The 25924-nt window shown below is 40.5% G+C and overlaps 1 long non-coding RNA gene across 1 annotated transcript in view; it reads left to right on the plus strand.

Moving 5' to 3' along the window:
- The first annotated feature begins 21326 nt into the window (after positions 1-21326).
- LOC126956401 (uncharacterized) overlaps positions 21327-25924 on the plus strand; it is a 31263-nt gene continuing 26665 nt past the window's right edge. Inside the window, exon 1 of the long non-coding RNA XR_007726305.1 lies at positions 21327-21700. This is a non-coding gene — a long non-coding RNA (uncharacterized LOC126956401). The remainder of the gene's footprint in view (positions 21701-25924) is intronic.

The following is a 25924-nucleotide window of genomic DNA, read 5'->3' on the forward strand; positions in this document are numbered from 1 at the left end:
GGAGAAGGTCAACCAGCACCAGCTGTGGCTACCTGCTGTCTAAGCCATTTGAGCTCCTTGGGGGAGAGGCAGCAGCCAGCACTGGGACTCACAACTGACTAACACGTTAAGTTCCCTGGGTGGGGACAGGGCGGCACCCATTTCTATAGCTCCAGGATGAGCTTTTCCCCTGCTGGGGCAAGGGAGGCTGGACAGCTTGGTCCCAAGACTTGTCCCCACGGCCCAACACACTGGCTGTGGCAGTCTGCAGCCAGAGTACCTCTTCATGTTTATCCCTGACCCATCCTTCCTCAGTGGACAGGGCTTCCCTGCAGGATCTCCAATAACTCCAGTCAGAAGCACAGGGACAGATTTCGTATCTTCCTGGGCCTGAGCCCCTGTGGGGAGGGGTAGCCACAGTCTCTGCAGACCAGCCGACTTAGCCTCTCCTCCTGGTAGTTCTGAGGAATCTGGGCAACCCAGACAAGTGGGTTTCCCCCTAGCAAAAAGCACACCCACCACCAAGGGACAAAGTGCTTCATTAAATGGGTCTTGCTCCCTGTGCCACCCAACTGGGTGAGACCCTCCCACAGGGGTTATCAAACACCCTATACGGGAGGAATCCTACTGGCATCAGGTTGGTGCTCCTCAAGGTCAGACGTCCCAGAAGAAGGAGCAGGCATGCATCTTTGCTGCTCTCCAGCCTCCTTGAGTGACATCTCCAGGCACAGGAGTGAATCAGAAGAATAAGGCCTGAAGTGAACCCTCAGCAAACAGCAGCAACTCTACAGAAGAGGGACCTGACTGTTGAAAGAAAAACAAACAAGCAGAAAGTGACAACAATAGCATCAACAGCAACAACAAAAAGGCCCCCACAAAAACCTCATCCAAGCATCAGCAGCCTCAAAGACCAAAAATAGACAAACTCACAAAGATGAGGAAGAATCAATGAAAAAATTCTGAAAATCAAAAAGGCCAGAGTTCCTCTTCTCCAAACGATTGCAACATCTCTCCATCAAGGGCACTGAACTGGACGAAGGATCAGATGGATGAATTGACAGAAGTAGGCTTTAGAAGATGGGTAATAAAAAACTACAGTGAGCTAAAGGGGCATGTTCTAACCCAAGGCAGAGAAGTTAAGAACCTTGATAAAAGATTAGAGAAATTGCTAACTAGAATAACCAGTTTACAGAGGAACATAAATGACCTGATGGAGCTGAAAAACACAGCATGAGAACTTCGTGAAGGATATGGAAATATCAATAGCCAGACTGACAAAGTGGAAGAAAGGATACCAGAGTTTGAAGGCCACCTTTACTGAAATAAGACATGCAGACAAAAATAGATGAAAAAAATGAAAAGGAAGGAACAATGCTTCCAAGAAATATGGGACTTCATGATTGGAGTACCAGAGGGAGACAGGGATAATTGAAATAAGCTAGAAAACACACTTCAGGATCTTATCCAGGAGAACTTCCCCAACCTAGCAAGATATGTCAACATGCAAATTCAGGAAATACAGAGAACACCACTGAGGTACTCCATGAAAAGACCAAACCCAAAAAACATAATCATCAGATTCTCCAAGGTCAAAATGAAGAAAAAACTGTTAAGGGCAGCCAGAAAGAAAGGCCAGGTCACCTACAAAAGGAAGTCCATCAGACTAACAGCAGACCTCTCAGCAGAAACTCTACAAGCCAGAAGAGATTGGGGGCCAATATCTGACATTCATAAAGAAAAGAATTTTTAACCCAGAATTTCATATCCAACCAAATTAAGCTTCATAAGCCATGAGGAATAAAATCTTTTCCAGACAAACAAATGCTGAGGAATTTTATTACCACCAGGCCTGTGCTGCAAGAGCTCCCGAAAGAATCACTAAATATGGAAAGGAAAAACCGTACCAGCCATTGTGAAAATACACCAAAATATAAAGACGAATGACACTATAAAGAAACTATATCCGCCTGTAATCCCAGCACTTTTGGAGGCTGAGGCGGGCAGATCACAAGGTCAGGAGATCGAGACCATCCTGGCTAACTCGGTGAAACTCCATCTCTACTAAAAATACAAAAAATTAGTCAGGCATGGTGGCAGATGCCTGTAGTCCCAGCTACTCGGGAGGCTGAGGCAGGAGAATGGTGTGAACCCGGGAGGCGGAGCATGATGTCAGGATCAAATTCATACATAACAATACTAACCTTAAATGTAAATGGGCTAAATGCCCTGGTTAGAAGGCACAGAATGGCAAATTGGATAAAGAGTCAAGATCCATTGGTGTGCTGTATTCAGGAGACCCATCTCATGTGCAAAGACACAAATAGGCTCAAAATAAAGGGATGGAGGAAAATTTACCAAGCAAATGGAAAGCAAAAAAAGCAGGGGTTGCAATCCTAGTGTCTGACAAAACAGACTTTAAACCAACAAAGATCAAAAAAGACAAAGAAGGGCATTACATAATGGTAAGGGGAACAATTCAACAAGAAGAGCTAACTATTCTGAATATATATGCACCCAATACAGGAGCACCCAAATTCATAAAACAAGTTCTTAGAGACCTACAAAGAGACTTAGACTCCCACACAATAATAGTGGGAGATTTTCACACCTCACTGTCAGTATTAGGCAGATCAATGACATGGAAAATTAACCAGGATATTCAGGACTTGAACTCAGCTCTGAATCACGTGGACCTAGTAGATGTCTACAGAACTCTCCACCCCAAATCATCAGAATTTACATTCTTCTCAGTGTCACATGGCTCTTATTCTAAAATCAACCACATAATTGGAAGTAAAACACTCCTCTGCAAATGCAAAAGAACTGAAATCATAAAAAACAGTCTGTCAGACAACAGTGCAATCATATTATAACTCAGGATTAAGAAACTCATTCAGAACCATGCAATTTTATGGAAATTGAACAACGAACTTCTGAATTACTCCTGGGTAAACAATGAAAATAAGGCAGAAATCAAGAAGTTCTTTGAAACCAATGAGAACAAAGAGACAGTGTATCAGAATCTCTGGGACACAGCTAAAGCAGTGTTAAGACACAAATGTATAGTACTAAATGCCCACATCACAAAGCTAGAAAGATCTCAAATTGACACCCTAACGTCACAATTAAAAGAGCTAGAGAGGCAAGGGCAAACTAATCCAAAAGCTAGCAGAAGACAATAAATAACTGAGATCAGAGAAGAACTGAAGGAGATAGAGACACAAAAAACCCTCGAAGAAATCAATGAATCCAGGAGCTATTTTTTTTTTTTTAATTAACAAAATAGATCACTAGCTAGACTAATAAAGAAGAATAGGGAGAAGAATCAAATTGACACAATAAGAAATGATAAAGGGGATATCACTACTGACCCTACAGAAATACAAACTACCATTAGAGAATACTATAAATACCACTACACAAAAAAACTAGAAAATCTAGAAGAAATGGATAAATTCCACGATGAATACACCCTACCAAGACTAAACCAGGAAGAAGTTGAATCCCTAAAATAGATCAGTAACAAGCTCTGAAATTGAGGTAATAATTAAAGCCTAGCAACCAAAAAAAAAAAAAAAAAAAAAAAAAAAAAAAAAGCCCAGGACTAGACGGATTTACAGCTGAATTCTTCCTGAAATATAAAGAGAAGTTGCTACCATTCCTTCTGAAACTATTCCAAACCCTTCTGAAACTATTCCAAACAATTGAAAAGGAGGGACTCCTCCCTAACTCATATTATGAAGCCAGAATCATCCTGATACCAAAACCAGAAAGAGACGCAACAAAAAAAGAAAACTTCAGGCCAATATACCTGATGAACATGAATGAGAAAATCCTCAATAAAATACTGGCAAGCCAAATCCAGCAGCACATCAAAAAACTTATCCATCACAACCAAGTTGGCTTGATCCCTGGGATGCAAGGCTGTTTCAACACATGCAAATCAATAAACATAATCCATCGCATAAACAGAACCAAAGACAAAAACCACATGATTATGCAGCAAAGGCCTTTGATAAAATTCAGCATCCCTTCATGTTAAAAACTCTCAGTAAACTAGGTATTGATGTAACATATCTCAAAATAATAAAAGCTATTTATGACAAAACCACAGCCAATATCATATTGAATGGAAAAAAGCTGGAAGCATTCCCTTTGAAAACTGGAACAAGACAAGAATGCCCTCTCTCACCATTCCTATTCAACATAGTATTGGAAGTTCTCACCAGGGCAATCAGGCAAGAGAAAGAAATAAAGGTTATCTAAGTAGGAAGAGAAGAAGTCAAGTTGTCTCTGTTTGCAGAAGACATGATTTTATATTTAGAAAACTCCATCATCTCAGCCCAAAAACTTCTTGAACTGATAAACAACTTCATCAAAGTGTCAGGATACAAAATCAATGTGCAAAAATCACAAGCATTCCTTTACACCAACAATAGGCAAGCAGAGAACCAAATCATGAATGAACTCCATTTCACAATAGCTACAAAGACAATACAATACCTAGGAATACAGCTAACAAGGGATGTGAAGGGTCTCTTCAAGAAGAACTACAAATCACTGCTCAAGGAAATAAGAGAGGACACAAACAAATGAAAAACATTCCTGGATAGGAAGAATCAATATCGTGAAAATGGCCATACTGCCCAAAGTAATTTATAGATTCAATGTAATTCCCATTAAAATACCATTGACATTCTTCACAGAATTAGAAAACACTATTTTAAATTTTATACGGAATCAAAGAAAACCCCATATAACCAAGACAATCCTAAGCAAAAAGAACAAAGCTGAAGGCATGATGCTACCTGACTCCAAACTATGCTACAAGGCTACAGTAACCAAAACAGCATGGTGCTGGTACCAAAACAGACATGTAGACCAATGGAGCAGAACAGAGACCTCAGAAGTAACACTACACATCTACAACCATCTGATCTTTGACAAATCTGACAAAAACAAGCAATGGGGAAAGGATCTCCTATTCAGTAAATGATGTTGTGAAAACTGGCTAGCCATGCAGAAAACTGAAATTGGACCCTGACCTTACACCTTATACAAAAATTAACTCAAGATGGATTAAAGACTTACAAAATGCAAAAACATAAAAACCCTAGAAGAAAACCTAGGCAATACAATTCAGGACATAGACATGGGCAAAGACTTCATGACAAAAACGCAAAAAGCAATTGCAACAAAAGCCAAAATTGATAAATGAGATCTAACTGAACTAAAGAGCTTCTGAACAGCAAAGGAAACTATCATCAGGGTGAACAGGCAACCTACAGATTGGAAGAAAATTTTTGCAATCTACCCATCTGACAAGGGCCCAATATCCAGAATTTACAGGGAACTTATATTTACAAGAAAAAGACAACCCCATCAAAAAGTAGGCAAAGGACATGAACAAACACTTCTCAAAAAAGTAATTTACATGGCCAACAAATATATGAAAAAAAAGCTCAATATCACTGATCATCAGAGAAATGCAAATCAAAACCACAATGAGATACCATCTCACACCAGTCAGAATGGTGATTATTAAAAAGTCAGGAGGAAGTTTCCAAGATCACTGAATAGTAACAGCTCTGGTCTACAGCTCCCAGCATGAGCAACACAGAAGACGTGATGTCTGCATTTCCAATTGAGGTGCTGGGTTCATCTCACTGGGGCTTGTTGGACAGTGGGTGCGGGACAGTGGGTGCAGCCCATGGACTGAGCTGAAGCAGGGCGAGGCATCGCCTCACCCAGAAAGTGCAAGGGGTCAGGGTTTCCTAGCCAAGGGAAGCTGTGACAGACGGCACCTGGAAAATCGGGTCACTCCAGATACTATGTTTTTCCAACGGGCTCAGCAAACAGCACACCAGGAGATTATATCCTGTGCCTGGCTCAGAGGGTCCCGTGCCCACGGAGCCTTGCTCACTGCTAGCACAGCAGTCTGAGATCCAACTGCAAGGCAGCAGCCAGGCTGAGGGAGGGGCGCCCACCATTGCTGAGGCTTGAGTAGGTAAACAAAGCTGCCAGGAAGCTCTAACTGGGTGGAGCCTACCACAGCTCAAGGAGGCCTGCCTGCTTCTGTAGACTCCACCTCTGGGGGCAGGGCATAGCTGAACAAAAGGCAGCAGAAACTTCAGACTTAAACATCCCTGTCTGACAGCTTTGAAGAGAGTAGTGGTTCTCCCAGCATGGAGTTTGGGATCTCAGAATGGACAGACAGCCTCCTCAAGTAGGTCCCTAACCCCCGAGTAGCCTAACTAGGAGGCACCTCCCAGTAGGAGCCAACGGACAGGTGCCCCTCTAAGATGAAGCTTCCAGAGGAACGATCAGGCAGCAACATTTGCAGTTCGGAAATATTTGTGGTTCTGCAGCCTCCACTGGTGATACCCAGGCAAACAGGGTCTGGAGTGGACCTCCAGCAAACTCCAACAGACCTGCAGCTGAAGGTCCTGACAAAGGAAAACTAACAAACAGAAAGGATATCCACACCAAAACCCCATCTGTACGTCACCACCATCAAAGACCAAAGGTAGATAAAACCACAAAGATTGGGAGAAACCAGAGCAGAAAAGCTGAAAATTCTAAAAATCAGAGTGCCTCTTCTCCTCCAAAGGAACGCAGCTCCTTGCCAGCAATGGAACAAAGCTGGACGGAGAATGACTTTGATGAGTTGAGAGAAGAAGGCTTCAGAAGATTGGTAATAACAAACTTCTCTGAGCTAAAGGAGGATGTTCGAACCCATCACAAAGAAGCTAAAAACCTTGAAAAAATATCGGACAAATGGCTAACTAGAATAGTGTAGAGAAGACCTTAAATGACCTGATGAAGCTGAAAACCATGGCACGAGAACTACGTGACACATGCACAAGCTTCAGTAGCTGATTTGATCAACTGGAAGAAAGGGTATCAGTGATTGAAGATAAAATGAATGAAATGAAGTGAGAAGAGAAGTTTAGAGAAAAAAGAGTAAAAAGATGAATAAAACCTCCAAGAAATATGAGGCTATGTGAAAAGACCAAATCTATGTCTGATTGGTGTACCTGAAAGTGACAGGAAGAATGGAACCAAGTTGGAAAACACTCTTCAAGATATTATCCAGGAGAACTTCCCCAACCCAGCAAGGCAGGCCAACATTCAAATTCAGGAAACACAGAGAACGCCACGAAGATACTCCTCAAGAAGAGCAACTCTAAGACACATAATTGTCAGATTCACCAAAGTTGAAATGAAGGAAAAAATGTTAAGGACAGCCAGAGAGAAAGGTCGGGTTACCCACAAGCCCATCAGACTAACAGCAGATCTCTCGGCAGAAACTCTACAAGTCAGAAGAGAGTGGGGGCCAATATTCAACATTCTTAAAGAAAAGAATTTTCAACCCAGAATTTCATATCCAGCCAAACTAAGCTTCATAAGTCAAGGAGAAATAAAATCCTTTACAGACAAGCAAATGCTGAGAGATTTTGCCACCACCAGGCCTGCCTTACAAGAGCTCCTGAAGGAAGCACTAAACATAGAAAGAAACAGCCGGTACCAGCCACTGCAAAAACATGCCAAAATGTAAAGACCATCGAGGCTAGGAAGAAACTGCATCAACTAACGAGCAAAATAACCAGCTAACGTCATCATGACAGGATCAAATTCACAAATAACAATATTAACCTTAAATGTAAATGGGCTAAATGTTCCAATTAAAAGACACAGACTGGCAAATTGGATAAAGAGTCAAGACCCATCAGTGTGCTGTATTCAGGAGACCCGTCTCGTGCAGAGACACACATAGGCTCAAAATAAAGGGATGGAGGAAGATCTACCAAGCAAATGGAAAATAAAAAAGGCAAGGGTTGCAATCCTAGTCTCTGATAAAACAGACTTTAAACCAACAAAGATCAAAAGAGACAAAGAAGGCCATTACATAATGGTAAAGGGATCAATTCAACAAGAAGAGCTAACTATCCTAAATATATATGCTCCCATAAAGCAAGTCCTTAGAGACCTACAAAGAGATTTAGACTCCCACACAATAATAATGGGAGACTTTAACACCCCATTGTCAACATTAGACAGATCAACGAGACAGAAAGTTAACACGCATTTGAACTCAGCTCTGCACCAAGTAGACCTAATAGACATCTACAGAACTCTCCACCCCAAATCAACAGAATATACATTCTTCTCAGCACCGCTTCACACTTATTCCAAAACTGACCACATAGTTGGAAGTAAAGCACTCCTCAGCAAATGTAAAAGAACAGAAATTATGACAAACTGTCTCTCAGACCACAGTGCAATTGAACTAGAATTCAGGACTAAGAAACTCACTCAAAACCGGTCAACTACATGGAAACTGAACAACCTGCTCCTGAATGACTACTGGGTACATAATGAAATGAAGGCAGAAATAAAGGTGTTCTTTGAAACCAATGAGAACAAAGATACAACATACCAGAATCTCTGGGACACATTTAAAGCAGTGTGTAGAGGGCAATTTATAGCACTAAATGCCCACAAGAGAAAGCAGGAAAGATCTAAAATTGACACCCTAGCATCACAATTAAAAGAACTAGAGAAGCCAGAGCAAACACATTCAAAAGCTAGCAGAAGGCAAGAAATAACTAAGATCAGAGCAGAACTGAAGGAGATAGAGACACAAAAAACCCTTCAAAAAATCAATGAATCCAGGAGCTGGTTTTTTGAAAAAATCAACAAAATTGATAGACAGCTACCAAGACTAATAAAGAAGAAAAGAGAGAAGAATCAAATAGACACAATAAAAAATGACAAAGGGGATATCACCACTGATCCCACAGAGATAAAATCTACCATCAGAGAGTACTACAAACACCTCTACACAAATAAACTAGAAAATCTAGAAGAAATGGATAAATTCCTGGACACACACACCCTCCCAAGACTAAACCAGGAAGAATTTGAATCCCTAAATAGACCAATAACAGGCTCTGAAATTGAGGCAATAATTAAGAGCCTACTAACCAAAAAAAGTCCAGGATCAGACGGATTCACAGCTGAATTCTACCAGAGGTACAAGGAGGAGGTGGCACTATTCCTTCTGAAACTATTCCAATCAATAGAAAAAGAGGGAATCCTCCCTAACTCATTTTATGAGGCCAGCATCATCCTGATACCAAAGCCTGGCAGAGACACAACAAAAAAAGAGACAATTTTAGACCAATATCCCTGATGAACATTGATGCAAAAATCCTAAATAAAACACTGGCAAATCAAATCCAACAGCACATCAAAAAGCTTATCCACCATGATCAAGTGGGCTTCATCCCTGGATGCAAGGCTGGTTCAACATATGCAAATCAATAAACATAATCCATCATATAAACAGAACCAAAGACAAAAACCACATGATTATCTTAATAGATACAGAAAAGGCCTTTGACAAAATTCAACAGCCCTTCATGCTAAAAACTCTCAGTAAATTAGGTATTGATGGAACGTATCTCAAAATAATAAGAGCTATTTACGACAAACCCACAGCCAATATCATATTGAATGGGCAAAAACTGGAAGCATTCCCTTTGAAAACTAGCACAAGACAGGGATGCCCTCTCTCACCACTCCTATTCAACATAGTGTTGGAAGTTCTGGCCAGGGCAATCAGGCAGGAGGAAGAAATAAAGGGTATTCAATTAGGAAAAGAGGAAGTCAAATTGTCCCTCTTTGCAGATAACATGATTGTATATTTAGAAAACCCCATTGTCTCAGCCCAAAATCTCCTTAAGCTGATAAGCAACTTCAGTAAAGTCTCAGGATACAAAATCAATGTGCAAAAATCAAAGCATTCCTATACACCAATAATAGACAAACAGAGAGCCAAATCATGAGTGAACTCCCATTCACAAATGCTTCAAAGACAATAAAATACCTAGGAATCCAACTTACAAGGGATGTGAAGGACCTCTTCAAGGAGAACTACAAACCACTGCTCAATGAAATAAAAGAGGACACAAACAAATGGAAGAACATACCATGCTCATGGATAGGAAGAATCAATATCATGAAAATGGCCATACTGCCCAAGGTAATTTATAGATTCAATGCCATCCCCATCAAGCTACCAATGACTTTCTTCACAGAACTGGAAAAAACTACTTTAAAGTTCATACGGAACCAAAAAAGCACCCACATTTCCAAGACAATCCTAAGCCAAAAGAACAAAGCTGGAGGCATCATGCCACCTGACTTCAAACTATACTACAAGGCTACAGTAACCAAAACAGCATGGTACTGGTACCAAAACAGAGAGATAGACCAATGCAGCAGAACAGAGCCCTCAGAAATAATACCACACATCTACAACCATCTGATCTTTGACAAACCTGACAAAAACAAGAAATGAGGAAAGGATTCCCTATTTAATAAATTGTTCTGTGAAAACTGGCTAGCCATATCTAGAAAGCTGAAACTGGATCCCTTCCTTACACCTTATACCAAAACTAATTCAAGATGGATTAAAGACTTAAATGTTAGACCTAAAACCATAAAAACCCTAGAAGAAAACCTGGGCAATACCATTCAGGACATAGGCATGGGCAAGGACCTCATGTCTAAAACACCAAAAGCATGGCAACAAAAGCCAAAATTGAGGGATGGGATCTAATTAAACTAAAGAGCTTCTGCACAGCAAAATAAACTACCATCAGAGTGAACAGGCAAGCTACAGAATGGGAGAAAATTTTTGCAATCTACCCATCTGACAAAGGGCTAATATCTAGAATCTACAAAGAACTTGAACAAAAAATCAACCCCATTAGAAAGTAAGCAAAGGATATGAACAGACACTTCTCAAAAGAAGACATTTATGCAGCCAACAGACACATGAAAAAATGTTCATCATCACTTGCCATCAGAGAAATGCAAATCAAAACCACAATGAGATGCCATCTCACACCAGTTAGAATGGTGATCATTAAAAAGTCAGGAAAAAACAGGTGCTGGAGAGGACGTGAAAAATAGGAAAACTTTTACACTGTTGGTAGGACTGTAAACTACTTCAACCACTGTGGAAGACAGTGTGGAGATTCCTCAAGGATCTAGAACTAGAAATACCATTTGACCCAGCCATCCTATTACTGGGTATATGCCCAAAGGATTATAAATCATGCTGCTGTAAAGACACATACACATGTATGCTTATTGTGGCACTATTCACAATAGCAAAGACTTAGCACCAACCAAAATGTCCATCAATGACAGACTGGATTAAGAAAATGTGGCACATATACACCATGGAATACTACGCAGCCATAAAAAAGAATGAGTTCATGTCCTTTGTAGGGACATGGATGAAGCTAGAAACCATCATTCTCAGCAAACTATTGCAAGGACAGAAAACCAAACACCGCATGTTCTCACTCATAGGTGGGAATTGAACAATGAGAACATCTGGACACAGGAAGGGGAACATCACACACTGGGGTCTGTCGTGGGATGGAGGGAGGGAGGAGGGATAATATTAAGGAAAACCATATTTTAAATCACAACTGAGATTAAATACTTAGGAATAAATTTAGCAAAAAATGTGCAAAACCTATGTGAAAAAAAGAATTATTCCTGAAAGATACAAGAAGCTTTACAGTAAGGGAAGGCAAATCCATATGTAAAATACATGACTATTCCAGTAAGCACAAAACATTGCCCCTTTCATGATAGAAGTTGTCCAGTGTAACCAGTCTTCCACAAGGTAACGGGCTGATCCCCCAAGGCATGGTGCCATATCAAAGGCTCCGTGTTGGTCTTTGCTGCTAGTAGATTGTGCACTCAGCAGGGGCTATAGCCAGGTCAGCCTTCATAAATGGAAGTCCACATTGCTGAGCCCAACATAATCTCCACCCCCTCAACCATGACCACTTTGTTTATGAGCCCATTAGGCAATGACAGAAGAGTCTGGAAAGGAGGCTGGTCCACAGAACAGGCCCTTATTAGAATTCTCTCTCCTGGAGTCATCCTTTAATTGCATTCACATGGTATATATTTGATTTGATCCCCTCCAAATCTCATGTTGAAATGTGAACCCCAATGTTCGAGGTGGGGACTGGTGGGAGGTGTTTGGGTAATGGAAGTGGATCCCTCATGAATAGCTTGGTGCCTTTCTCATGGTAATAAGTGAGTTCTTCTTCTGATTCTCACTCTGTGAGTTCATGTGAGAGCTCGTTGTTTAAAAAACCTGGTACCTTCTTGCCCCTTGCCTCTTCTTTCGTCACGTACCAGCCTGCTCCTGCTTTGCCTTCTGCCATGAGCAAAAGCTCCCTGGGCTTCACCAGAAGCCAAGCAGACCCAGGCACTGTGTTTCCTGTAAAGTCTGCAAAACTGTAACCCAGAACTTAAACCTCTTTTCTTTATAAATTACCCAGTCTCGGGTATTCCTTTATAGCAATAAAAATTGGCTAACACAGATTGTTACACTCTGTGCCCATTTGGAGTCCATTCACATATTTCTTTCCCAGACTTCTCTGTCACCAGAGAAGTTATCCATTTCATTCTAAGTCATTGATTATGTAACCAAAGTTTTAGCCACAGCCCATGATCAATGTAGATCCATGTCTTTTGCCATGTCTTCTTCCATGTGAAAGGAACAATCAGACGCATCGTTCAAAGTTCTACCCACTGGGAGGATTTCTCTTCACCAGTGCTCCTCAGATCCAACTCAGAGTGGAGCTGCAGCATTGCACCTCTCCAATTTTGCATGAGTCCTGTGTATCGTGTAAGTCATGTGTAAGCCAAGCAAAGCTTTTTCTTTCTCTGTCAAATGGACACAGGGAACTCACCATGGGGCCATAGATGCAGGTTGGAGGAAGAAGACAATGTAACAGGAGTAGGGGATGTGAGAATCTGGGCCACTTCCTCATGCAACTGCTTTGTAACTTCATGACCTACTTATGCTTGATCTCTCATATACCATTTCCATTTGAGGTTGACATACTGCTTTGTACCTCCAACTTTATGGCTTGGTGGGTCAGACAATTCCCTGGTTGTGATGGGCAGCTCAGATCACATGGTAACATGGTCAGTGTTTAGTCTCTGCTAAGGTCTAGTAACAATCCAAAAGCTGCTTCCCAAAAGGAGAATAGTTATTCACGGAAGATAGCAGGTCTTTGCTCAAAAATACTAAGGATCTAGCAGGGTATCATGGCTCATGCCTGTAGTCCCAGCTACTGTGGAGGCTGGATGGGAGAATTGCTTCATCCCAGGAGTTTCAGTCCAGCCTGGGAAGCATAGCAAAACCCAGTCTCTGGAAAAAAAATTTTTTTCTAAGAATCTTCACTGTGATTTGCCTGCAGGGCTCTTCCAAAGGCTCCAAGCAGCTTCCCTATCTAACACTTTAGAACTGTAGGATATGCTCGGTCATACGGTTCAAGGAACAGAGCAGGAGGGACAGCAGCCTGTATCTTTTGGAGAACCCTCTTTTGCTCTGGGCCCCGTTCAAAACTAGTAGCTTTTCAGGTCACTCAGTAAATGTACACAAGTGAAACTTATGCTCCCTTCAACTCCCAAGTGGCACACTAGACATTGTGTCATCTTCTTAGTAATAGGAGGGACCAGATGCATCAACCTGTTCTTTACCTTAGAAGGGATGACTTGACAAGTCCTGGACCATTAAATCTCTAGAAATTTCATCAACATAGCTAGACCCTGAAGTTTTCCACCCTGGTATATGCAGGTGTGTTGCTAATATGTCTAAAGCAGTTGCTGCTTCATGCTCACCAATTTCGATCAGCATAATAGCATCAATGTAATGGACCAGCATCTTCTAGAAGGAAAAGGCAATTAAGATCTCTGAAGACTATTAAAAGTTAGGAATAAAGAGTGGATGTACCCCTTAGGTAGGACAAAGAAGGTGTGTTTCTGGCTTTGCTAGATGAAAGTAAGTTGCCTTTGATGGTCTTTGCCAGTAGATACAGAGAAAAAAAAGTGAATCAATAGCTGCATAGCAGATGCCAGATAATGCGATAATTTGCTTCAGCAACAAAACCACAGCAGCTGCAATTACAATCACCACCTGATTAAATTTGAAATAAATCTCTGTTATTCTCTAAGATCTATCTTCTATCCAGGTCATCTAGGTGAGTTGAATGGGAAATGTGGTAAGAATCACTGTCCTTACATCTTTCAAGTCCTTGATGATGATGACACAAATCTCTGCAATTCCTCTAGGAATACAGTTTGCTATTTTCATCAGTAGACACAGTTCTGGTGCTTTCCACTTGATCTTTATCAGCATAATACTCCATGAGTCATGGAACCCATGTAGGGGTTCTGCCAGTTGCTGAATGTGTATATTGCAACTATGCAGAGAGCTGGAAAATAACCAGAGGATGGCCTCTGGGTTGCACTGGGCACACTGCAGGATAGATGTGAGTCAAAACTCCATTGATCACCTGACCTCCATAAGCCCCTACCTGCCCCAGTGGACCACAGTAATGTTTTGGATCATCAGGCATTAGTGTCAATTCACAGCCATTATCCAGTGATCCTGGTTGAGTCTTGTTATTTTCCCTTCCCCAGTGTAAATAGCCACAGATTCCATTGTGGAAGGCTGGGGAGGAAGATTAACAGTATACATTCTCAGCAATATAGCAGGGCCGTTCTTCAAGGGGATCCAGCCTCCTCTTCATTCAAGGAGTGTGGGGTCTGTAAATTAACTCAAGCCTGAGAATTAATTGAGGGGTCATTATTCTCTGCTTTGATCCTTCAAGCCAGAACTCTGATCATTAGATCTAGAGCTTTTCTGCTTATACAGATCAAGTAAGACTTCAGTACATTGACCATCTCTTTCAGTTTTACAGATGCCACAACTAACTAGCTGATGCCAACAATCTCTGTAACTCAGGCTGCTCTGATGACTGACTGACTTGACTCCTCTGTCCATTACCCTAGCCATGTCCACCTCATCTTGTGATTAAATGCCACCTCTCGGGCCTTCCCACCTTAAATCCCATTATCCCCACTGTGTTAGAGTCTCAGATCAGTGGTAGAAGTTCACAAGCTAATTTCTGACAGCCACCATGGAAAGCTTCAAGGTTGCCAGATTTTCCTCACTAGTTTATTTCCCACAACCATGATGAGGAGCATGTCCTCTGGGCCCTCCCAGGGAATGTGAACAAGTCATACATGATAAATTAAATGCAACATTCCAATCTCCCTAAGTTGTGGATACCTTCCTTCACAGTATGGCAAAGGAATTCCACCATTTTCACTTTTATTTAGTCTAACATACCTCTGGGTCCATATTTCAGTTGACCCATCAAGCAAACTTTAGAGTCACTCCTGGCCCTGTGAGCTACAATACGAAATTTGCAGTGTGCTAATGGACCCTGCTGTGGACTAAATGTGTCACCACCACCCCTCTCCTCAAATTCATATGTTGAATCCTAACCCCCAATGTAATGTATTAGAAGGTGTGGCCTTCGAGAGGTAATTAGGTTATGAGGGTGGAGCCCTTATAAATGAATTTAATGCCCTAATGAAAAGGCACAAAGGAGCTTTTATTCTTTCTCTTTGCTTTCTTACCATGCGAGGATACAATGAAAAGATGGCCATCTGCAAACCAGGAGGAAGACCCTCACCAGACACAGAATCGGCTGGCACGTGGTCTTGGATTTCCCAGCCTCCAGAACCATGAGAAGTAAATTTTTGTTGTTTAAGCTCCCGTTTGAATGGGTATTTTTGTTATAGCAGCCCAAACTAACTAAGGCAGATGCACAACAGTCAATGCAACCTGATCTACCTTTACATTTTTTCCACTTTAATCTCTTGAAATCCACACACATTCCTCTGATTTCTGTCGATATAACTTGGAAAAATCTCACCAATCTTTTGGTATCACACCTCGTCACACGTCACACCTTACACCTCATCTTCTAGGACTGGCCAGAACTTGAGCCTAGTCATAGATCAAGAAGCAAGGAGGGGTAGTGGGGGTAGAATCTGGGGAGGACCAGCAGAGCCGTATGAGGAAACTACACAGGTTGTCCAGGTCAAGGAGGGGTGAGCTCCCCCAGGCAGGGGTGGGAGAGCTGCTTTGTGGAACTTAGGGATCTAATGTCTCTGACTTCACTGGAATCTGTCTTCTCTTTCCCCAGACTTTAACAAAAGAAACACTGTGAGATTGAGAATTTAACTTCCATTGTAATTCCGCCACCTGCAGGAATAAACTTCAGGTTTGGTTTACAGAAGTCTTGGCTCTGCAGATACAAGATAAAAGGTTGCCTTCAAGACAGTCCTAGAAACTTTGTCCTGAGATATTAAGCAGTGGTACTAATGCCTATTCTGCTCTTATTCCATGCCTAGGGATCACTTAGGAATCCTGTCATGTTTGGAAGGGCAAAACATTGACATTCCTATTTCCTCAAAACTCTCATTTACTTCTGACAAGGGTGTGATTTCATGGGCAATTCTCAGCATAAAGGCAACGAATTTATGAAAATAGTGAACCTGAAGCCTGTGGGTGGTGAATCACAGGGTGGGATCTCAGAGGGGTGATAGGGAGTGGCTCTGTGCTGCCCCTCACGTGCTTGCAGCATTTTCCACTTTTGAATATATTTTCTCAACAATTGTATCATTTGAATTACTCACAAAACTCCACTAAGATCGAGTTTCCCTGGGTTAAAAAAGTTGATGTGCAGGCATATTCAGTAACTTACTCAAGATTATTCAGATACTAAATCCAGGTCCCCTATCTTCAAGTATATATGATGTTTTTAAGAAAAAGCTCTGGATGGGCTTGGTGGCTCATGCCTGTAATCCCAGCACTTTGGGAGGCTGAGGCGAGTGGATCACAAGGTCAGGAGATCGAGACCATCCTGGCTAACATGGTGAAACACCGTCTGTACTAAAAGTACAAAAAATTAGCTGGGCGTGGTGGCGGGTGCCTGTAGTCTCAGCTACTCGGGAGGCTGAGGCAGGAGAATGGTGCAAACCCGGGAGGTGGAGCTTGCAGTGAGCTGAGGTCGCACCACTGCACTCCAGCCTGGGCGACAGAGTGAGACTCCATCTCAAAAAAAAAAAAAAAAAAAAAAAGAAAAGAAAAAAGAAAAAATTCTAATATGCAAGAAATGCAGCTTTTTTTTTTTTTCCTATATGTGAGTTCAGCTCCTGCTGTAGTTTAGATGTTTGTCCCCTAAAACTTCATGTTGAAACGTGATCCTCAGTGTTGGAGGCAGGGCCTAATGGGAGGTGTTTGGGTCATGGGGGTGGATCCCTCATCAGTAGATGAATGCCCTCCTTTGGAGGTGAGTTCTCACTCTATTAATTCCTTCAGAGCCCGGCACCTACCCACTCTCTCGCTTCTGCTCTCCCTATGTGATCTCTCCCCTTCACCATCTACTATGAGAATCAGCAGCCCGAGGCCCTCCCCAGATGCAAATGCCCAATTGTGACTTTCTAACCATCAGAATCATGCGCCAAATAACCTTTTTCTGTACAAATTACCCAGCCTCATGTATTCCTATATAGCAACACTAAGCAGACTAAGACATCTTCTATCTCAAGCTTCTATTTGTCCTGATATCAGAACATATAATCCAGACACACTCAGTCACTGACATAAACTCTGTCAATTCAGAACTTCCCTCTTTGGCCCTTTTCTTCCTGCTTCCCTGGTCATAGCTCTGGGGGCCTTCCATGGCATGTAGGCAAAGGGAGGGCGAGGGAGGGTCTGGCCCACAGCCGCCCTTAGTCCATGCTGGTGTCCACTGCAATGTCCAGTCCTGCTCATTGCTCACAGTGAAACCCTCTGAGTCTCTGAGTCCCCGCTGGGATTTAGGCGGCACAAGCGCCACTGCCATCCCCCTCCACTGTCCTTGGGGATGCTAGAGACCCTGCCATAGCCCCTATCTCTCCTCCTCACACTCACCACACTCTTGGGTACACAAGAACACATTTGGGACCTTCCCAGCTTCCTCTCTTTGTCACAGCGCAAACAGTCTTCTTCATTTCAAGGGCTGCAATAATGCATTCTATATAGTGGTGATATTAAAATACGCCCACAAATTCTTTAATATTCCTCCTATCAAAGACGGAGACTAATCCTTTTCCCGTTTCATATAAGCCATCCTTAGGGACTCAATTCTAGTGAGTGGCAGAGGCAGATGTGACATGGCCTGTCCTCGAGGCCGGGTCATGGAAAAGGTGTGGCTTCCGCTCAGCTCTTGGTCTTTCTACACATGCTGCCTTGGCTCCAGGAGTCACTGTATGGAGAGTGCAGCTACTCTGAAGCCGCCGTGACAGAGAGGTTGAGGATCCCCTGCTTTCCCAGCCCCTAGCTGTTGAGTCTTCCCAGCCCAGGCTTCAGACGTATAAGAGAAAACACATCTGAGATGACCACGGCTCTAGTCATCATGTGAGAGCAACCTCGTGTGAGGCTCCAAGCCAGATCCACCTAACTGAACTGCTCCCAAATTCCTGATCTACCAAAGCACAGATACTCTATAAGGTGATTGTTTTAAGCTACTATGTTTGCAATGCAAGCAACCTTTCTGGAGTCTACTGCTATGGAATTGTTTCAGTTTAGAAAATGCAGAGGGATTAGGAAACTAAGGTTAGCCAGGCCACACAAGGTCATAAAGCTAATGGGATTTGAGCATGCCTGCTGGACCACATGACACATTACACTCCCCCTCTATCCCCTCTGACCATCAGCCTAGTCCAGAGCCACCATTTCACGAAAGATGTGGCCATATATACATTTTGAAAGTAAGCACATATTTTCCTCTGCAAAACTGAGTTAACAAAGAAGATAAGCACATACCAATAGGAAATCCCAAGAGAGGCTATTAAGGGTATTTGTTAAAACACAGGCTTAGTCAGAGCAAGTTAAATATATATATACACATATATATATGTGTGTGTGTGTGTATATATGTGTGTGTGTGTATATGTGTGTGTGTGTGTGTGTGTGTGTGTATATATATATATATTTTTTTCTTTTCTTTTTTGAGACGGAGTCTCGCTCTGTCACCCAGGCTGGAGTGCAGTGGCACTATCTCGGTTCACTGCAACCTCCACCTCCTGGCTTCAAGCAATTCTCTGCCTCAGTCTCTTGAGTAGCTGGGATTACAGGCACCCGCCACCATGCCCGGCTAATTTTTGTATTTTTAGTAGAGATGGGGCTTCACCATCTTGGCCAGGCTGGTCTTGAACTCCTGATATTGTGATCCACCAGCCTTAGCCTCCCAAAGTGCTGAGATTACAGGCGTGAGCCACCTCACCCGGTCTAAATATTTTTTAATATCCATAAATTCCTGGAAGATTTTATATTTGGAGAAAAAGCAAGAATTGGGAATGTCCAATATCTTTGTCTTGATACATAAAATATCTGTATGGTAAAGATTGCTATGATTAAATATCTATGTCTAGAATCATTCTGTTAGCTAAAAGTTTTTCTAACGCTTATGAAGGGTTGACGATTCATTGAAAGAAGCCTCTCAATGTTTCTGATGAGGCAATGATGATGCTTGTCACTAGGCATTTGGTGTTGAATAGGACCAAATGAGACTGGGGCTGGAAATCAGTGCTTTTAAAGATGGTTTTGTTTGATTGCCACATAATTGATCAGGTGTTGAGTGAGAAGGCACCACTTGGCTCTCATGAGAATAGGAGATAAATATTCATCCAGAACGTTAGGTTTAGGGGTGGTGACCGTCTCTGCAGTGCACACCTATCTCATGCCAGAAAGGGCTACAAGATTCTTTTATGCTGTGGTAATCAGCTTCTCCATTGAAGGCCCCATTCAAAAGACGCAAATGTGCAAATCACGGGAGTTTAAGCAGAAAAAAATGAATGTAAACCCCAAGGCCCTACAGTTACGAGGATAATGACTTTCATTATGGTTATTCTACATGAATCTGCCTCCAGCACTGTGAGTAACAGCATTTTCCTCTGGGGTCAGCAAGCCTGGGGTTTCCATGGGGACCTGACTGCTCTGTCTGTATGGAAACTCCGCTCCATCAGAGGACGGCCAAGTTTTGGTTTTGACAGGATGAGCAGTAACACCCAAGGAGATGCAGGCTTTTCAAAGAAGAGAAGCCCCAGTAGGGTCCCAGTTGGAGGTTTTCTCCATCGTCCTGCATGCTGTTGAATGAGGAGGTGCGTGGCTTCAACCTTTGCGTTGCATTTTGACAGCAAACCAAGCGACTGTTTGTCCTCTCTGGGGAGATGGCAGACGTGTTCATCTGGTGTCTATTCTATGGGGAAACAGACACTTTGTTTCCTGAGAGTACAAATTAGTATCATTTCTTGACAGCAAATTTCCAAACTGTAACAAAATTAAAATGTACATCCATTTTGAATGCAGCTATTCCACTTTTAGGAATTTGTTTTAGATGTATATTCACACATGGAAACAATCACACGGGCATGCAAATATTTATTGCAGCCCTGATTGAAATATTAGAAGTGTGAAGCTAATTGTTAAACAGTAGGAGCTGGTTGTATAAAATCAGTTCATCCACACTTTGGAATACTATATAACTATATACATATTTTTAAATGAGGTAGATCTATATGTATGAAATGGAATGATCTCCAAAGTACATTGTTTGTTAAAAAAAAACACTGTATTGTGTTCCATCATTTATACTTTTACAATGTGAATATTTGCAGTTTTGTGTGTGCGTGTATATATGTATACATATATACATATATAGAGAGAGAGAGACAGAGAGAGAGAGAAATGGAGAGAGAATATCTCTAGCAGGACACCCCAAAACCCAGGGAAGCTCCGTGGGGTCAGAAGAAGAAGGAAGATTCGCAAGTGGCTGTGTGCCAGAGAGAAGTTGAGCTACATGCGGTTGCGACTGAGTCCAATGTTGATCGCTTCTTGGGGACATCAGGGCCTGCTCTAACCCTGCAGGGTCATGCCAAACTGAGGCAAGTGGGGCCAGCTTCTGTATTCACACATCAGCCAGTCATGGGCCATGTGCTTCCCTAAAAAGGGCAATCCTCCTCACTCAAGGGCTATTTCCAGTGACAGATAAGCTCTGAGCCTTGCAGACGGTCCTAGCAGCTACAGTATGGACACAGAGGATTTGATGGAGGGGAATTGTGGGAACGCCACAGCAGCTGCTACCTGTAGTCTGCTTCCCTGTTGTGATTATTTAACTTCGGGGACATGTGCCTTGTCTCTCTTATTTACAGGTATCTTATGCTACTTTGCTTTTCTGCTGAGTCTAGCAGAGAAATGGACAGGGTTAAAAAGCAAAAGTCAGTACGTGAAGGATGAGAAGCTTGGCACCATAATGCAGTTTTTGATTCCAGCCCCAGTTCTGTTTGCACTTAGCTGTGTGACCTGAGTCAAAACCGTCAACCTCTCTGACCTTCAGCACTCTCATTCAAAAAACAAAGAGGGTGCTGCAGGGGCCTTTGAAAACAGTATGCTGAGAATAGATAGGGCTCAAGGACAGTATCTCCAATTGAACTTTTAATGAACTCCCGTAGGCGCCAAGAAGGCGGGCAGATAAGGAAGAGCATAGAAACAAAGAACTGAGTAGAAGGTTACATCTGGGAAAAGAAAGTTTGTTTTGCATTGCATTCTTTCTGCTGACGTGGGGTTTATGGAGTATAAATAAAGTGAGGCGGAGGCTCTGAGCGCGGCCGCCGTGTTCTCTGTGTGTCTTTGTCTTTTGTGTGTTCTTTCATTCTCCACCACCCCCGGCACGGACCCCAACAAGTGGCGCAGCGAGCAGGGTCAGCACGGGTGAGTAGGGGAGAAAAAGAAGGGGAACCCCCCTAGGGGCGGGTAAGGCCCGGATATTGTTAAGGGGAACCTTCTTAAGCTTTCATTATGGGAATTCCATCTCTCTGGCCTCAGAATATTTACGGCTGTTTCAAGGACTATTGCTGTCTATAGGAGTAGAAGTGAAAGAAAAAGACTTTGAAGCGATTGTTTGCCCATGTTGAACAACATCGTTACTGGTTTCAGTATCAGACTAAAGTGCAGCTGAATCGCAGAGAATGGTTACAGGTAGTAAAAACTCTGCTTAGAGCTCTCCAGTTAGGGGATATTATGCCTCTAAAATTGTGGACCTTGTGTAACTCTATCACTCAGACATTAGAGTTACTTGAGACTGATTCAGAGTGTGGTGATGTAGCCACAGGAGGAAAGGTATCTGAGGATTTGGGAAAAAAAATAAATCTGAAATGGAGCCCATTTGTGCCAGGATAACAGAGGATGGGGGGGATAGCAAAAGGGGGAGAAGAGAAAAAGCCAGCTTTTCCTTCTTCTAAGGGAAATTCTGACATACAGTGTATTATGGAAATACTTCAACAAATATTACAGATATATTCTTCTAATTCACCTTTGCGAGCTTTCCCCGTTTCTTTTCCTTCTGCCCTGTTAAAAAAGGATTTTCCAGAGCCTCCAACCCCCCGGCTTCCTTATCTTTACCTTTGTTTGGCAAAGTTGAAACCCTGTTCACATCAGACATACTTTAAATTTATACTAAACACCTGTTTAATATGTCAAAACCAGTATATATGTATATCTTATTGTTTGTTAAAATATTGTGAGTATTTCAATAGTCAATAAATAAGCACATTAATATTAACTATTAATATTAATATAGTATTAATAACCCCAGCTAGGAAATTGTTATGTTATAGGGGTACATAGGTTCCACCAATTTACACTCCAAACAGAAGTTGAGTATTCGAGTTACTTAACACATTAACTACCTCTTGATATTTTCTGTGTTTTTAAATTTTAACCATTGTATTATGTATGTAATGATTCTCAATTTGGTATTAATATACATATTTCCTAGTGAGTAATGATGTTAGACATATAGGTTTATTGTCATTTCTTTGTTCTACTACTTTTGGTTGGGTTATTTGCCTTTTCTTATTAATATGTTGGGATTCTTTATATTTGGGGATATGAGTATTATTATATATTATATATACTTTTAATTAAAAAAAATTTTAAGAAGCTGGATCTGTTTCTAATTATTTGTACTTCTTTTACTCCTAATGCTCAGTTTTCAAATGGTGGCAATAATGTCCAATTTAATGCCTTACAAATTAAATTTTTAAAAGAAATGAAAGCTGCCATTTCTAACTATGGACCCCTATCCTTGGTCTTCTTGATATTTTTTCATCAAAAAATTTGATGATTCCTATAGACTAAAAGACTTTGGGGAAGGCTTTTCTTGATCGTTCTCAGTGGTTATAATTGCACAGCTGGTAAATGGACAAGGCACAGGTACAGGCTAAAAAAAATGTTATGTGTAATCCCCAGGACCCACTGAGAAACAACTCACAGACACGGGCCAATATACTACTCTTAATACTCAGACTGGTCTAAATAATGTTGCCTTTACTCAAATCAAGACTTTGTTTTTAAGGGCCTAAAATAAGGTAGAAATAACAAAAAAATCTTCCCTTTCCTCTGTGAAGATTTTACAGGGCACAAATAAACCCTATCCAAATTTCGTAGCCCATCTTCAGGATACTGTCTTAAAAATTTTAAGTACTGACTTTACTTCAAAAATTTTGTTACAAACATTGTCTTTTAAAAATACTTATACTGACTGTCAAAAATTGTTAAAATCGTTAAAAGCCAATGGGGCCAATTTAAATAAATATATTAAAACTTGTGTTAGTGTTGAAGGGACTATTTATAATACTCAATTATTTACTAAAACTTTGTCTAAAGCCTTAAAAAAAATAACAAACAAGGTGTTTACTTTCAGTGTGGTAAACCTAGACATTTCAAAAAAAAAAATGTCATAAAAATTAAACACTTTTATCCCTCGAGGCAGAAAACTGCCTTCAAAGATGTACAAATGTTGTAATAAAGGTCGACATTAAACAAATAAATGTCGTTCCAAAACTAATAAAAGTGAAAATTTACTGTCTCCTCTCCTGGAAAACAAAAGTCGGGGCCCACAGGTTTGAGGCCCCAACAATTACAATACAAGTCTACTACAACATTCAGTAAACAATGGCCTACAACATTAAAAGATAAATTCAAGTCCTCCTTAAAAATCCCACACCTTACCCCAGTTTCTCAACTTTATACGACAACTAAACAAAACGCCGCTACTGACTTAACTATTACTCAGCCTTATACTTTGTCTCCTAATAAAAAAGTATATAAATTAACTATTAAAGTGTGTGGCCCTTTGCCAAAAAAAACATGTAGGACTTTTGTTAGGTCAAAACAACAGTACTATATAAAAATTAATAATAATTTCAAAAATCATTAATCTTAATGTTACTAATAAAATTCTTATTATGGTACAGGTTCACAATTTATATGCCTAAAGACAAAAAAACGTATTCTCAATAGGGAGGGTTTGGTAACACAAAAAAAACTGTTTTTTAAAAAACTTTAGTTTCTAATCAAAAGCCCTTATATTCATTACATATTAATAAAATAGTTTTTAAAAAGTTAATTAATATGAGGGTAAATATGTCTATTATTTGTTTAAATTAGTGGCCTATACAATAAAAAAAAGATAAGTTTCAGTTATACTCACTGACTTGGGTACTACTTCTGTGGTTATCAAAACATAAAACCTTTAACCTATGTCGGTCCTAAAGGTCAACAAGGTGAAGTGTTTTTTTATATTATTCCTATCAATATTAATCTTTGGAGACAAAATCTTTCATAACAATTTGGTACTTTTTTAAACATTCTTCATATTTCCTCAACTGTCAAAAATATAATGTTCAAAATGGACTATAATCCTTTAAACTCATAACCACTGTTCACCAGCCTCAAGTTTTATAATTAAAGTGTAAAACAACCACTCCTCTTTAGGTAAAACAGTGGCCATTATCTAAAAAAATACTTAAAATTTAAAAAAAAATAAGTCAAAAAACAAATGGCCAAAAAAAATCTAAAGCCACGTACTTCTACATAAAATTCCCGTCTTTGTCTTGTTCTTAAAACTATAAATGTTTACATTCAACCAAAAAAAATTTACAGCCCAGTCTTCCTAATCCTGCCCTTATCCCACAAAGTTAAAAATTAATGGTCATAAATCTCAAAAATTGTTTTTTCTCTATTCCATTACAACCTCAAAATTGTAAAAAGTTTACCTTTATTATTCCTAAATATAATAATAGACAACCTATTCAAAAATATCAACAAAAACTTCTTCCCCAGGGTGTACTTAATAGCCCTACTATATGTCAAAAATTCGTACATAAAACTTTAAATCCTGTAAACAATCAGTTTCTAACTGTGTTAATTTATCATTGTATGGATCTTCTCTGTCCCTGTTTTTAATAATTTGCAGCCACTTTCTCAATATCAATAAAAAGTTTTACCTCAAAGTATGTTAAATAGCCCTACCTTGTGTCAAAAATTTGTCCATAGGGCCTTGAATCCTGTTCAAAAACGTCATCCTTCTGTTTTTTTATATCATTATATGAATGACATTCTTCTTACTACACCCACCAAAAAAAAACAACAAAATACTTTTGTATCATTACAAACTCAACTTTCTTTCTACTCACTTAATATTGCCACAAAAAAAAATTTAACTAAATTTTCCTATTCAATATTTAGGTTATACCTTAAAAACACAAAATATTCGACCCCAAAAAATTCAAATTCGACATAATCATTTAAAAACATTAAATAATTTTCAAAAACTTCTAAAAAACATTAATTAAATACATCCTGTTTTAAAAATACCAACATATCAGTTATAACATCTTTTTTCTATTCTAAAAGAAAACAGTCACTTGGACAACTCACGCCATTTAACTCCTTTAACTTTACAAAAACTCCAACTTGTTAAAAAACAACTTCAAAAGGCCCTTCCTTTTGTTTATTTCATACTTTACCTCCTCCCACAAAAATAATTCATCAAACTAGTCGACCACTAAAATAAATCTTTTTGTCCAATAAAATATCTAAACACTTAACTACTTATATCAATCGTTTAACTAAACTAATCATCAAAGAACG

This window comes from Macaca thibetana, chromosome 6, assembly GCF_024542745.1.
Source record: "Macaca thibetana thibetana isolate TM-01 chromosome 6, ASM2454274v1, whole genome shotgun sequence".
Lineage (NCBI taxonomy): Eukaryota > Metazoa > Chordata > Mammalia > Primates > Cercopithecidae > Macaca > Macaca thibetana.